The sequence below is a fragment of the Papio anubis genome, chromosome 2, assembly GCF_008728515.1.
Source record: "Papio anubis isolate 15944 chromosome 2, Panubis1.0, whole genome shotgun sequence".
Classification (NCBI taxonomy): domain Eukaryota; kingdom Metazoa; phylum Chordata; class Mammalia; order Primates; family Cercopithecidae; genus Papio; species Papio anubis.
Genome location: NC_044977.1, coordinates 72,544,701 through 72,561,040, shown reverse-complemented (window position 1 = coordinate 72,561,040; position 16,340 = coordinate 72,544,701). Strand labels below are relative to the sequence as shown.

The following is a 16,340-nucleotide window of genomic DNA, read 5'->3' as shown; positions in this document are numbered from 1 at the left end:
TGTCAGTAGCATCAATGTTGAGAATGCTGCCTTAGCTCATTTCCTCAACCTCTTTTGTCTGAACATAAATAGCCTTCTAATCAGTTTCTTTACCTTTCGTTTTATCCTTATCCACACTGCTGCTATGACTAGCTCTTTAAACACAGATAAATCATGCTGTTCTCTTGCTCTGTTTAGCTCTGTCACTCTGGAGGGCTACCTGGGTTCAAATTATGATTCAAACAGTTCTGGATTATATGACTTTGTGCAAGTGATTCACATCATCTGGCTCAATAAAGTTCTTGTGAGGATTTTAACACTTTGTAGCTAGCATAAATTAAGTCTTCAATAAATGTTGTCCACCATTTAAAAAAATCTTCGAAGGCTTTCTACTGCCTACAGAAGGAAGCCTATCTTTGTCAACATGACATTCCTTCACCGTGTTATATCACTCAGAGCCTCTTCTCTGGGATACTGCCCTGGTTGCCCTGTGTCCAGTCCTGCAGGACTACCTGTCACCCTTTAGATTAATGGAGACTTGGGTGTCAGGTATCTTTGCTCAGACTCTACTGCCAGGTTGAGAAGTCCATCTCCAGCTCCTCTGCTTGGACACATGTGTCCTATCCAAGACTTAGGTCAAATGTAACCTTTTCTATTTCACCTTATCCAATAGCTAGTCAGATTTACTTACTCCTTCCCCTACATTTTCACAACATTTTGATTATATCATCTCTCTTTCCATCCATCTATTCATCCATCCTTTGATCCTTTCATCCATCCACCCACCCATTCATTGGCTGTAATACATAGTAATTAAGAAGGCAAGCTCTGGAACCAGATTTTCTTAGTTCAAAAGTCAGAGTCCAAAACAAAACTGAGTAACTTTTATCAAGTTATTTGGCTTTATGAAGCCTTAATTTCCTTGCATCTAAAATAAGTAACTAATATTATACAATAAATAAATCGACTGTGAGGGTTGAACATATGTAAATCATTTACCATATTGTCTGTTATGTACAAACCCTAAATAAATGTTAGCTCTCATCCATCTGTATTTGTTAAATTCCTACTCTGTGATGAGTCCTCTTTACATTACGCCTTACATTATAATAAGTTGTGCATGTGCCCAACTCTCTCATTAGGTGATGAGCTTGCAGAGTAAAGGCCGCCTCCCTGCCCCTTAAAAATAATCTCCTCTCCACTCGAACACTTGAAATATAAGTGAAAAAATCATTTCCATCAACATCTAGCCTGTGTTTCATAGTGTCCTTGCTGGCCAGTATTTCGCTGTTAAGATGCTATGCATCTACTAACGTGAGAAGTACGGCCGGTCAAAAGGAGCCTGCTATTCTCCTGGATTGGTTCTTCCCGCTCCCACCCCTCTCCTCCGCATTTCCAACCCACATTTCAGCTGCCTCTCTGGGAATCATACAATCACAATGAATCTCTTCCTGATTATAATAATGGCCTTCAGCTTCCTCCATTATGCTGGAGCTGAAGAGATGATGTCAGTGACATATTCCTGTAGGAACAACTCAGTGACTGCTTAATTTTCCATGTAGATTTTGAATGCTTTGCATTTTGTTAAAATCCAGATTACAATCTTCCACTAAGCAAGTGGTCCAATTTGATTAATATAATACATTCTCCTTTGTTGCCAAACATTGCCAAGGGCAAGGTATTACTTAGGGAACCACCCCCTCCTCCCAACATACACACATATAAATGAAAAATAAGTAGATCTGCACAATCATTATTGAGCTAAAATAGCACTTAGAAATGCATTTTTATTGTGAAAAATGACCAAATAAGAGTTGCTGACTGTTTGTAGCCCTGTAATGTAAGTCAGATAAATTGGTGCCCAGAAGTCTGACATTTCAAAAGCCTGAGAGTATGTTGCATTTTTTCTGATATGCCATTTTTGTAATTCTCCCAGCTATTTTCCTTTAGCAAGAAGCAATTCTTCTGTGCCCAAGCAGCTCAATTAGAGCATTGTAAAAGCTGTCATAATGACTTTTAACACAAGTGCCCCTGAGCAATAGGGATAATTCTGGAGGGGAGCAATTTCTGCTGTTACCTTCCTGGTATGGAAAATGGTGCTGGCTTGCTTGGAGAAGAAATGCACCTCCGTAACTGAACTCAGTTAACCTGCTCAGAGAACTAAAAACACACTATCTCACCTAGAGTGGTTTTCCTGTTTTGGTCTTTTCAACATCTTTGCACCTTCTGTAGCCAACAGCACTTTCCTTTTCCTCACAGTGCACATATATTAGGTGACTCCACCTCTGTGGTGGTTTATAACAGCACTCCCCAGCCTTTTGGGCACTAGGGACCGGTTCCATGGAAAGCAGTATTTCCATAGATGGGCTGGGGGTGGGGGATGGTTTTGGGATGAAACTGTTCCACCTTAGATCATCAAGTATTAGATTATCATAAGACATGTGCAACCTAGATCCCTTGAATGTGCAGTTCACAATAGGGTTCATGGTTCTATGAAAATCTAATGTCCTGCTGATCTGACAGGAGGTAGAGCTCAGGCGGTAATGCTCACTTGCCTCCTGCTGTGTGGCCCAGTTCCTAACAGGCCACAGATTGGTACTGGTCCATGGCCTGGGGGTTAGGGACCCCTGGTTTAGAATATACCCACAAATTATCCTCTTGGATATGAACTGACCTTTGTGATTTACTTCTAATAAATAGAATGCAGCAGAAATGCCACTGTGACATTTGAGCCTAGGTCAGAGGTCAGTGCATTTTTTTCTGCAAAGGCCCATGTTGTAAATATTTTCAGCTTCACAGGCCACACCCACATGGCCTCTGTCACAACTACATAGCTCTGCTATTGTAGCATGTAGCAGCCATAGATAATATACAACCTTGGCTATTTTCTGATGAAAATTTATTTCACCCTGAAGCCACCATGCTAGAGAGGTTATGAGGAAAGAATACATAGAGATGGAAAGAGATGCCCATGAAGCCCCAGCGTCCAAGCCATCTTCCCTTGCAGGTATGTGAGGAGGAAGCCTTCAAGATGAGTCCAGCTTAGCCACCATCTGGATGCAACTACACTGTGAGACCCCCAGTGAGAACAGCTTAGCTGGTGCCGTCAACCCCCAGAACTGTGACAGATGATGATGATGACAATAATGATATAATGGCTTTGGGATGGGCACATGATCTAGACCTCACCTGTCAGTACATTTTAACTCCCTGACAATACTACTTTGTACAGGAAGGAACATGTGCCTCAGTTTGATCCAATGAGATGCAGTTCCTTGATCTTGAGGAAGAGTGGAGGAACGCTCCTTTTGCTATATTTCTAACCAGACAGCTGAGGTTGCTCGTGGACATTTTGATACCACATGGGAAGAGCCTGTCCAAGAGAATAACCAACAAAGAAGAAAGCAGGGCAGATAAGCAGAGAGCTAGAGAGAGAGATTCTGAAGACATCATTTGGGTATCATGATAGAGTTGTTCCTGAACACTAACCCTGTACATTTCAGTGATAGGAGCCAATTGTTTAAACTTTTCATTATAGTAATATATATATTCATAAATCATGAGTGTGTAGGTTGAGGATTTTAACAAGTTGAACACAGCCATGTAGCCAGGACCAAGGTTAAGAGACCAAAGTTTGCCACTCTTCCAACTGCCTATCTCTTGCCTCTTTTCAGCTTTTCTCCAAATATAACAACTAGCTTTGACAGCTTATATTAGTTGTTTTACTTTTTGTGCTTTTTACCAACGTAATCATACAGTATGCACCCTTTTGCATCTGACTTCTTTTTTCTCCCTTTTATTTTTAGTTGACACATAATAATTGTACATATTTATGGGATACAGAGTAGTATTTTAATACATGTATACAATGTGTAATGATCAAATCAGAGTAATTAGCATATCCATCACCTCAAATGTTTATCATTTTTTTTTGTATTGTGAACATTCAAAATCCTCTCTTCTAGCTTTGTGAAAATACATGATAAATTATTGTTAACTGTATTTGCCCTACAGTGCCATGGAACATGAGAACTTATTCCTCCTATTTAGCTGTAATTTTGTATCTTGAGCCAAACTCTCCCTATCCTGCCCTGCCTCCTACTCACCCCAGCCTCTATAACCACAATTTTCCTCTCCGTTCAGTTCTTTAACTCCCACATATGTATGAGAACACATAGTATTTATTTTTCTGTGATGACTTATTTCACTTAACATAATACCTTCCAGGCTTTTTCATGTTGCCACAAATGACAGGATTTTATTCTTTTTAATGGTTGGATAGATGCTATTGTGTATACATACCACTTTTTCTTTATTCATTTGGTGATGAATATTTAGGTTGATCTCATATCTTGGCTATTGTGAATAGTGTTGCAATAAACATGGGGGTGCACATATATCTTTGTATAAGAATTGCCTTTTCTGTGCATCCTCTTCCGCATTTGCTATTTTTTGTTTTTTTGATAATAGCCATTCTGATGGGAGGGAGATAATATCCCATTGTAGTTTTGATTTATACTCTCCTGATAATTGGTGATATTGGGCATTTTTTTTCATATACTTCTTGGCCATTTGTATATCTTCTTTTGAGAAGTGTTCTTTCAGATCCTTTGCCCACTTTTAAATCAGATCTTTTTTTGTGTGAATTGTTTGGTTACTTGTATATTCTGGGTATTAGTTCCTTATCAGATTAATAGTTTGCAAATATTTTTTCTCATTCAACACATTGTCTCTCTATCATGTTGATTGTTTCCTTTGGTGTACAGAAGCTTTTTAGTTTGATATAGTGCCATTTGTCTTTTTTTGTTTCTGTTGCTCGTGCTTTTGAAGTCTTAGCCATAAACTTTTTGCATAGACCAATGTCCTGAAGTGTTTCCCCTATGTTTTCTTTTAGTTGTTTTATAGTTTCAGGTCTTATATTTAAGTCTTCAGTTCATTTTGAGTTTATTTTTGTATATGGTGACAGACAGGGTTTCTTTCATTCTTCTACATATGGATTTCCAGTTTTTCTACAATCTCTTTTTGATGAGGTTGTGCTTTCCTTAATATGTATTCTTGGTGCCTTTGTCAAAAATTAGTTGGCTGTAAACACATGGACTTAATTCTAGATTCTCTGTTATGTTCCACTGGTCTATGTGTCTGTTTTTATACCAATAGTATGCTGTTTTGTTTGCTGTAGGTTTGTAGTATATTTTGAAGTCAGGTGGTGTGGTACTTTCAGCTTTGTTCTTTTTGCTCAGTATAGCCTTGGCTACTTAAGGTCTTTTGTGGTTTCATACAAATTTTGGAACAGTTTTTAAAAGTTCCTATAAAGAATGCCATTGATATTTTGATATGAATTGCATTGAATCTGTAGATTGCTTTGGGTGTATAATCATTTTAACAATGTTAATTTTTTCGTTCTATGAGCCTGATATGTCTTTCTATTTGTTGTTGTTGTTGTGTTGTCTCTTCAATTTCTTTTATCAGCATTTTGTGGTTTTCACTATAGAGAGCTTTCACCTTCTTGGTTAAATTTATTTCTTGGTATTTTACATATTTTTTGTAGCTATGGAATTGCAGTTTGATTTCTTTTTAAACTAGTTTATTATTGATGTATAGAAACACTACTGATTTTGTATATGTTGATGTTGTATTCTGCAACTTTACTAGATTTATTTGTCAGTGATAAGAGTATTTATCTTTAGGTTTTTCCATACACAGGATCATGTACTCTGTAAAGAGGGACAATTTGACTTTCTATTTTCTAATTTGAATGCCCTTTAATTCTTCTCTTGCTAATTACTCTAACTAGGACTTCCAATACTGTGTTGAGTAGAAGTAGTGAAAGAGGACATCTTTATCTTTCTCTACCTTTTAGAGCAAAAGCTTTCAGCTTTGCCCCATTCAGTACAATGTTAGTTGTGGGTTTGTCATATATATGGCTGTTTTTGTTTTGAGGTATGTTCCTTCTATATTTAGTTTGTTTAAAGTTTTTTTTTTTTAAATCATTTTATAAAATTTTTTTCTGTGTTTATTAAGATGATCGTATGATTTTGGGGTTTTATTCTGTCGATGTGATGTATTACATTCATTGATTTGCAAATGTTGAAGCAACCTTGCATCCCTGGGATAAATCCCAGTTTAGCATGATGTATTTTGTTTTTTCAATGCATTGTTTGATTCAGTTTGGCAGTATTTTGTTGAGAATTTTTACAGCTTTCTTCTTCAGGGATATTGGTCTGCAGTTTTCTTTTTTTGTTGTGTCTTTGGTTTTGGTATCAGGGTAATGCTGATCTCACAGAATGTGTTAGGAAGAATTTCCTTCTCTTCAGTTTTTGAAATGGTTTGAGATTTAGTGTGACTTCTTTAGAAGGTTGGAATTTAGCAGCAAAGCTATTCAGACTAGGTTTTCCTTTTTGGGAGACTTTTTATTAGCAATCAATCGCATTAATTATTATTGGTCTCTTCAGTTTCTCTGTGTCTTCCTGATTCAGTCTTGGTAGGTTATGTATGTCCGGGAATTTATACATTTCTTGTAGATTTTCCAATTTGTTGGTGTATAGTTGCTCATAGTAATTTCTAATAGTCCTTTGTATTTCTGTGGTATCAGTTGTAATGTCTCTCTCTCTTTTTTTTTTTTTACTTTTTTTATTTGGGTCTCTTCCTTTTCTTAAGTTAGCTAATGGTATGTTGATTTTGTTTATCTTTTCAAAAAAACCCACTTTTTCTTTGTTGGCCTTTTGTATTTTTTTTTTGTCTCAATTTCTTTTAGTTGTGCTATAATCTTTATTAATTTTTCCTTCTATCAGTTTTGGGTTTGGTTTGTACTTGCTTCTGTAGTTCCTTGAAGTGCATAATTAGGTTGTTTATTTGAAATCCTTGTACATTTTTGATGTAGTCATTTATTGCTAAAAATTTCCCTCTTGGTACTGCTTTTGTTGTATCTCATAAGTTTTGGTATGTTTCTATTTTCATTTGTTTCAATAATTTTTTTATTTCTTTCTTAATTTCTTCATTGACTGAATAATCATTCAGAAACATGTTGTTTAATTTCCATTTACAGTTCTGTAAATGTCTATTAGGTCCATTTTGTCTATAGTGCAGTTTAAGTCCAGTGTTCTTTGTTGAGTTTCTGTCTAGGTGATTTATGCAATACTGAAAGTGAGGTTTTGAAGTTCCCAGCTCTTACTATATTATTAGACCTAACTTGTTACATACCTGGGTGCTTCTTTGTTGGGTACATATATAATTGTTTTATCTTCTTGCTGAATTTGTCCCTTTATCATTATATAATGAGTTTATTTCTTTTTATGGTTTTTTTTTCACTTAAAGTCTGTTTTGCCTGATATAAGTATAGCTATTTCTGCATGCTTTTGATTTCCATTTGTGTGGAATACGCTTTTATATTCCTTCACTCTAAGTCTATGTGTGTGTTTATGGGTGAAGTACCTTCTCATAGGCAACATATGGTTAAGTTTTTAAAACGTCCATTCAGTCAGTCTTTATCTTTTAACTGGGAATTCAAATTTTACAATCAAGGTTTTTATTGATGGATGAGAACTTACTCTTGTCATTTTGTTCATTGTTAACTAATTGTTTTATATATCTTTTGTTCCTTTATTTATGTCTTGTGATTTATCTTTGTGATTTAGTGGTTTTCTGTAGTAAAGACATTCTCCAGGTGTGGAGACGGTATTTTACTTTGGGACCTCAATTTTCTGATGGGTCCAAGAAAAGCCATTGACTTTCAATTTGGTCAGCTTTTTATTGTTGTTTTAAGGATGGAAATGATTGGAATGTGACTACCACTTTACATATCAGAACTGAAATGGGAAGCTCATACATTAAATTTTTAGAGGACTCACTTTTTATTCTTTTTAGAATCATTTTTGTGTTTTCCTGATATTAATTTACAAAGTTCTCATTTTTTAGTAAGGACTAGTGACCCTGGAATGATAGTCAAGTCTCTTTTAACTCCATTGTTCTAAATTTCTTTTAAAAACGTGTTTTGAAACAGGTTCCTGCTCCATCACCCAGCCTGGAGTACAGTAACGCAATCATAGCTCACTACAGCATTGAACTCTTGGGCTCAACTGATTCTCTTGCCTCAGCCTCCTGAATAGCTGGGACAACAGGCAGGTGCTACCACACCCGGCTAATATTTTTTACTTTTTGTGGAAGTGGAGTCTCACTATGTTACCCAGGCTGGCTTCAAACTCCTGAGTTCAAGTGATACTCCTGTCTTAGTCTCTCAAAATACTGGGATAGACATGAGCCACCATGACTGGCCCATTATTCTAAATTCCAATCATTCACGAGTCTATGAAAAAGTTATAACAAATGACTACTTTGGAGTTCAATAAGCTGAGTAACTCACCCTCAGTCACACAACTAACTAACCCCATAGAAGAGACCCAAATCTTTCTGGTCCTCTGGACACATTGCCCAGTGATCTTGCCTCTGCATCTTTCCAAGCTCTAGTTTCACTCTATAATTTTCTTTCAAAACATGGTATGACTGTGAACCTAGTGTACTTTCTATTATCTTGTTAGGAAAAAATTATAAATCTACATAATTCAATAGCATATACATTATTTGCTTTCCTTTGTAGATTCCAGGGAGCCTACCAACTTACAACACATTAAAAAATCATTTAAAGGCATTAGAAAGGTACTTTTTGGTAGAGCAAAAGTGTAAATGTATGAACAGTTTAAAATACCTTTTTTGGTTGTTGAATGATCTTCACTTTGAATACTGAAGGAGTCTGATTTCATTCTATTGGTTTTTCAATGACAGGTATGTCCTTAAAATTCAACTATTTATTTATTTAGGCTGTCACTAAAGAAAATTGCTGACATGGTAAGAGCCCATGGTATAAGTGCCCAGCCTGAAAATATGTGGAGTGTTTAGAGAGAATATCAAACGAAGATATGTAAGAGAATGTGAATTAAGCCAGCAATTGTGTCTTTGAAAGGAGAGTGTTGATTTGGGGCTTCTGATCTTATGTTACTCCATTTCACTACTGATAGTAAAGATGTTCAAAGGCGCCTAAAAGTCTGAACTATTAAGAAGCTATACTACAAAATCAATGTTAGTTTTGTCTCTCTCCCCTTCACAGACAGGCTTTTTTTTTTTTTTTTTTTTTTTTTTGTTAAATCAATTCCTGTTTGGGGCTAATTGTTTAAAAGCCATGACTTCATTTTCAGGTTAAATACATGTCTGTTCCATTCTGAGAATTATTAAAAAAAAAAAAAAGAAAGAAAACCAGTCTTCGAGTACTATGTTCAATTTACTAAGAATATCTAGAATACTAAAGTATTTCCAAAGTCAAATCTTTGGTGTGACAGACGTAAAATAACATCCACAAGCTGAAGGGTCTTAGAAAAGCATTCTGCAGCTGCTTCAACAAGAGTACTGGGTGTCATTTATAATTCATGCAAGTATATTGAAGCTTTCTGCTGTCATCCAAGAAAGATGGTTTTCAAAGCTACAGAGTGCAATAATCCAATATTCCTTGTAGAGAGTACCATATATCTCATATAGATTTTACACTGGAGATCATTTCCATGCTGATGACCTCAAGAATACAATGTGATATTTTCAGAAAACACAGATTTATGCCATGTGCTATTTCCGTGGGCTTGGGGGACAACCATTAGATCATTAAGTTGAAGGTATATTTCTAGTCAACCTTCATCCACATTGCAGTGGTCACTAAAAAGAATGGGTATCTAAATGCTTCAAGAACTTCAGTTTTTGTGTTCAATATATTTTGCAGTGGAAAATGAGTTTGATGATCAGAGTGTACTCCTATAGAAGGCAAAATGACCATGAGAATAATTCAATCATTTCTTCTAAAGTATGGGACTTTGAATATTAGATCAGCTTATATTCAAAATTAAATATTTAAATTTGATTTAAATATTAAATTATTTGCAGGCCAAAAAAAGTGAGCTTCCTAAAGTGACACCCAATACTCTTGTTAAAGCTGCTACAGAACGCTTTTCTAAGAAAGACCCTTCAGCTTACGGGTGTTATTTTATATCTGTCACACAAAAGATTTGTCTTTGGAAATACTTTAGTATTCTAAATATTTTTAGTAAATTGAACATAGTACTCAAAGACTGACTTTCATTGCCACTATCAGAACAGGTTAATGTCACAGGTCAACCAATAACAGGTAGTTATTACAAGCTCTGATTAACACTGCAGTGCATTTGAAGACTACGTAGTCAAAAAATAATCAAATACATTTTCGATAGACCAATCTGTGCAATATAATCTATCATCAAAATCCAGTTACGAGAAATCCTCCATCCATAGTAATCTTTTGAGTAGCACCTGCCCTTCAATATTGCCCTCCTTTCTTTTCAGGATTTCACCAAATGGTCTGCTGCACTGTGCTGGAATTTCGAACTCCCCAGCATAGTAAACAACATATTCTCAAGGGTATACAAGGCATTAGATAGAGAAAACACCCATTATAGAGTTGTGAAGCCTTTATGATATAGTGCTATGCTGCAACGAAGTAGACACAAGAGTATTTGTTGAATAATAAAAGGTATCAATGAATGAACAAACAAACTAATGAGCTGATGTGTTGATTAAATGAATTTACTTCTTTCAGATTTACTTTTCTAAACTAAAAAAAAATTGTTTTAAACTTTGTTCCAAAGTTATACAGTTCTTTTTTTTTTTTGAGACGGAGTTTCGCTCTGTTGCCCAGGGTGGAGTGCAGTGGCTGGATCTCAGCTCACTGCAAGCTCCGCCTCCCGGGTTTACGCCATTCTCCTGCCTCAGCCTCCCGAGTAGCTGGGACTACAGGCGCCCACCACCTCGCCCGGCTAGTTTTTTGTATTTTTTAGTAGAGAGGGGGTTTCAGCATGTTAGCCAGGATGGTCTCGATCTCCTGACCTCGTGATCCACCCGTCTCGGCCTCCCAAAGTGCTGGGATTACAGGTTTGAGCCACTGCGCCTGGCCTACAGTTCTTAAAAATTAAACTTTTTTAAATTTTTGAATTGCTTTATATTTACAGAAAAGTTGCAAAGATAGGGAAAGTTGCTTCTCCCTATAATTAGCTTCTGACATTAGTATGGTACATTTGTCACAATTAATGAACCAGTATTGATGATATGTTATTATTAACTAAATTCTATACTTTATTCAGATTTCCTCAGTTTTTACCTAATGCCCTTTCTCTGTTCTAGGATTCTATCCCAGAAACCACATTTCATATTGCTGTCACGCTTCCTAAGGTTCCTCTTTGTAGGGACAGTTTCAGGGCCAAAATTTTAAGGGCCTTGAGTGTTTTGAGTGGTACTGGGCAGATGTTTTTTAGGATGTCCCTCTACTGAGCTTTGACTGATGAATTGCTCATGATTGAATTGGGATTATGGATATTCAGAAGAAAGATCATGGATGTAAAGAACCCTTTTTATCACATCACATCAAAGATACCATGTCATCAACATGACTTATTACTGATGATGTTGACATTGACCACTTGACTGAGATAGTATTTGTCAGATTTCTCCACTGTAAAGTTACTTTTCCCCACTTTCCATACTATACTCTTTTGTAGGAGGTCACTATGCACAGGCCGTACTTAAGGAGAGCTCCATCTCTTTGAGAGCAGAGTAACTACATTGAATATTTGAAATCTTTCTGCCCAGGAGATTTGTCTATTTTTCCAATTTATTTATTCCATCTATTGTTATTATTTTAGATTTGAGACCTTGCTATGTTGCCTAGATGGGTCTCAAACTCCTGGGCTCAAGTAATCCTCCTGTCTCAGCCTTCTGAGCAGGTGGGACTACAGGCGTGCAGCACTGCACCTGACAATCATTTATTTATGGCAATATGAACCCATGGACATTTGTTTTATCCTTAGGTTATAACCGAATATTATATTATTTTGTTGCTAAATTATGTCAGTTTTAGTCATTGAAGGTCTTTTGTCTGACCCCCGTGTTGTTTTGATGTACCTCTATCATTGCGGGATTTCTTTTTCCTTTTTTGCAGATATTTCTTTAGTTTCTGGCACTACAAGAGTCTCCAGTTTCATCATACATCCTGCCCCAGCCCAAGATTCAACCATTTCTTCAAGTAGCCCTTGCTCTTTTTTATTGTAGTGTGTAATTAATAATCAAGTTCTTGGCACTAAGTTCTTTAGGAATTTTTTTTAGTTCATATGTTTGTTGATAAGATATTGATAACGATTGCTTTAGTGATCACCAGATGTAACTTTTGGCAAATTATCTGAAACATGGAAATAATAGTTTCTACTTCATAGGACTGTTGTACATTTTAAATGGATTCACTAGAATAGTGCATGGAGTAACAGGAAACAAATAGTAACTCTAAATGGTCTTATAACAAATTCATTGGAAATAAATAAACATTATTTTGTTTCCAAAAGTCAATCTGAATTCTCTGGAGGTTTTGTTTTTGCTTTGACATGTTCTCATTGCTATACACATAGACTAAGAAGTTAGAGACTCTGATTCTAGACCTAGCTCGGTTGTTAAAAAGAATTCACTCCAATGATCTAATGCCTCCTTTTCTAAAATGGGTATAATACTATTTGCTGATTGTAACCCCACAGGGTTAGTCTGTTGGTATAACTGATATAAAATGAAGTTTATACAAATGTGTAGGTGGTGATATTACCACCATTTTTGTCAGTATCATAGACCTCTGATTCATTCATTGCTCTTTGCAGCTCCACCTTTTTCCCCCTTTTCTGAAAAAGTGTTGGCCATACTATCTTGAATCTATCTATTTATTATAAACTTTAATTATGTCAGGTTTTGAAAAACTAGTATTCAAGTTTAGACAACACAATTGCTTTCAAACGCTATTACAACAAATCCACAATGTGCAACTATTTTAGAGACTTAAAATTTAGTTACCATTTTTCTAATTAGTTCACAGACAGTAGTAAGCCGATGAGCCCTCCTGGTTCTTGGTCTTGAGAAATTTTGATTAAACTAAGCATAACTAAGCCTACTGAGTTACTAAGTCATAAAGAAAGTAGAAAGATAGATGTTTGGGATAGTAAGGGATAGCAGGAGAGCATGGCATTTTAAAAATGCCCTAGTACCAAATTATTGAAGCAAAGCAGTTGGCTACTGTCCTTAAAAGGAAGGGACATCAACGGTCTAGACAAGATCAAATATCAAAGTCGATGGGCTTTGCAATCTGACCATCTCGTTTTCCTCTTACCAAGGTAAAGCAAGGTGCTTCGATACACCTGATAGATTACAGACAGTATCAGTATCACTATATGAGTAATGTTAATCTCCATAGGATGTATCAACCTTCAAAAACATTTAAGAGGTTTGTGTAATTGTTTACTATCTGGTTGTTGGGCAGTATGGATAAGAAAATGGTGAATATTTAGTATTTAACTCTAAATCCTTTGAGCCTCACTTCCTTCAAAATACCTGGTCAGATCATTTGCAAAAATTCACTCTAGTTGATTTTAAGACTTAATGGCAACATGTTGAGAAGGAGAATTGAACTGGGTTCCCATGCTAAATATGTTTAAAGTCACTTCTCTGATTTATTTGCTTTCTTTCATGGACAGCAAATTCAAACTTAACTATTTGTATGTATCAATGAATACCTTTTGTTATGGGTGCAAGATTTATTTGCAAATCGGCAAAATGGTTAATCAAATATGTTGTGTGCATTATATGATCTCTTAACCTTTCTGTGTATCTGATTCATAAACAACCAAATATATTAATACTTCTTTTTTTCTTTTTTGAGACAGAGTCTCACTCTATTGCCCAGGCTGGAGTGCAGTGGCATGATCTTGGATAACTACAACCTCTGTCTCCTGAGTTCAAGTGATTCTCGTGCCTCAGCCTCCTGAGTAGCTGGGATTACAGGTGTGCACCACCACACATGGCTAATTTTTGTATTTTTAGTAAAGACGGGGTTTCACCGTGTTGGACAGGCAGGTCTTGTGCTCCTGAACTCAGGTGATCCACTTGCCTTGGCCTCACAGAGTGCTAGGATTACAAGTGTGAGCCACCGTGGCCAGCCAATAATTCTCAGCAATCCTTAGATGAATGTGGTCTTAACTATTTTTTTTTTGAAATATTCAAGATTTATTTTGAAGACAGAGCTGATATGCCAGTCGAAGTATTAAAAGTATATATGTAATCCCAGCACTTTGGGAGGCCCAGGTGGGTGGATAACATGAGATCAGAAGTTTGAGACCAGCCTGACCAACATGGAGAAACCCCATCTCTATTAAAAATACAAAATTAGCCGGGCATGGTGGCACACACCTGTAATCCCAGCTACTGGGGAGGCTGAGGCAGGAGAGTCACTTGATCCCTAGAGGCAGAGGTTGCAGTGAGTCGAGATCACGCCATTGCACTCCAGCCTGGTAGAGACAAAAGCAAAGCTCCTTCTAAAAAAAAAAAAAAAAAAAAAAAAAAAAAGTATACAGTGCTGGAGAGACAGCAATCGAGGATGACACAAGGCTTGCTGCTGAGTCAACTAGACAGGCAGTAGTGCCATTCACTGAAAAGCAGAAGCCAAAGGGAAACTGGAGCCTAATCAAGTATTTTAAACATGTCAAGTTTGAAATGCCTATGAAACACCCAAGTGGAAATGCTGAGTAGGCAGCTGGGCTCCAGGTATCAATCTAGTCTGGGAACTGAGTTTGGAAGACCCCAGCAACCATCAAGCTACAATGAGGCTTAGGTCACCTGAAGATTCCCAATCCCATGCAACAGAGGGCCTGAGACTGACATGGCCAACATTTAGACAAGAAGTCTGCTGAGGCTCAATCCAGGTCTCAGGCCAGAATTGTTAGGGCAAGAAGCTCCTGCCACCTAAGAACAGAGCCTGGCCTGGTGGGTGCCATGCTGATTCCCTGAGGAGGTTGCTCAGGAATGAAGGCAACATGGACAAAGGACCCCGGTGAGGGACTGGACCCGGGGATACCAGACTCCTGAATCTTCTGTACTTCCTCTAACACAGGTGGTCAGCACACTCTTTCACTCGTTATCCAATTTTATCAAAAATAGACATTAGGGCAATGTGACATAACAGCATTAAGCACTAAACTGTTTGACAGGGATTCCTTTCAAAAGTGAAAACCAGTGTACGTGTATATAGCTTCTCCACTACTCTTTGTTACCAATAGCCACTTAATCTAATCCTAAAGGCTGAGTACAATATTCTTTCTACAATACCTTGAACACTCCAATTTATTGTATATTTTCTAAATGTACCTCTCTGTCTCTCTTCTGAAAGAGAGAACACTTCATCAGAAAACAAATGGGGTCTTGTGCCTATCTGATGGTCTCACACCTTCACAACAGCTCCAAATCCTTGGACCAGACAGGGACAGACCAACCCCAGGGTTCTCTGCCAACAGAAGTCCTGGAAAGGTTCTGCACTCAAAACAAACCCCTACACCACCCCAAGGGAGAGGGATTGTTCCAGGTTGGGGGAGAAGCTAAAAGAAACTGAACCTAAACTCTTCATCATGAGTGTCCAGAGTGGCTTTGGCTCTCCATAAAGGGCGAGGCCTGCAGACCCTTCGGCTCTTGTTTCTGGTGGCTCCATCTACAGGCTACACCTGGGCTGAATAAGCAGAAGCTCTGTGAGCCCGCAGGGCCTCACGCCATTCGGCTTCCATCTGAGCCCTGTAGTCTCCAAACAAGGAGGGCATCAGCTGCCTCTTCCGGGGCAGGGACGTTCTTTTGCTGCGCAGGGTTTGGATTGCTCCAATAACCTGCTCTTCCTGTGTCGGGGTGGGTTTTTGCCTCTTGTGGCCCAGTTCCAGTTGCTCCACACATCAAGCCAATTCCTGGGCCAACTGCTGCACCTGGGCCTCAGCCCTTAGGGGAACTTCCTCTGGGGCAGGTTTCTCTGAGGCCTTCTATCTTCCATTTGCCACAGAGGCCGTGTTCCGGGTTTTCTTCTTATTCTTTTGTATTTTTGACTCTGCACTGCCTTCATCGTCTAACGTCTGGAGTTGGCATTACTGCACGTGGGTTGCCCTGGGCAGAGGCAGGCAGTGGGAGGATTCCGGGTGCTGGAAACTGGGCCAGGAAGCTGGTGTCTGCGGGACTCATGGGGAGTACCCGGGCCTGGGGACGCCACCCCCTCCCTGGCAAGATGTCCTAGGGCCACCATGTGCCGCAGTGGCCACCAGAACTATGACGGTCTTAGCTGTTAATGCATGTTTATTTTAGATTTGCCATTTCAACTGATTTATTAGTTTCTTTTTTCTCCCAGCCTCCTAGCTACCTTTACAAAATTGAAAATGGAATCCCCTACCAGCATAAACATTAAGGGCGAATTAACTTCAAGACTGTGTAGAGACAGGAAGACTCAGATCCATGTGTAC

The 16,340-nt window shown here is 37.9% G+C and overlaps 1 pseudogene across 1 annotated transcript; it reads right to left on the bottom strand.

Annotated features, from left to right (window-relative positions):
* Positions 1-15,174: 15,174 nt before the first annotated feature.
* LOC101018275 lies at positions 15,175-16,126 on the bottom strand (annotated as a pseudogene). The gene has a single exon (XR_160062.5). The product of XR_160062.5 is annotated as a UPF0488 protein C8orf33 pseudogene (transcript).
* Between the last annotated feature and the right edge of the window lie 214 nt (positions 16,127-16,340).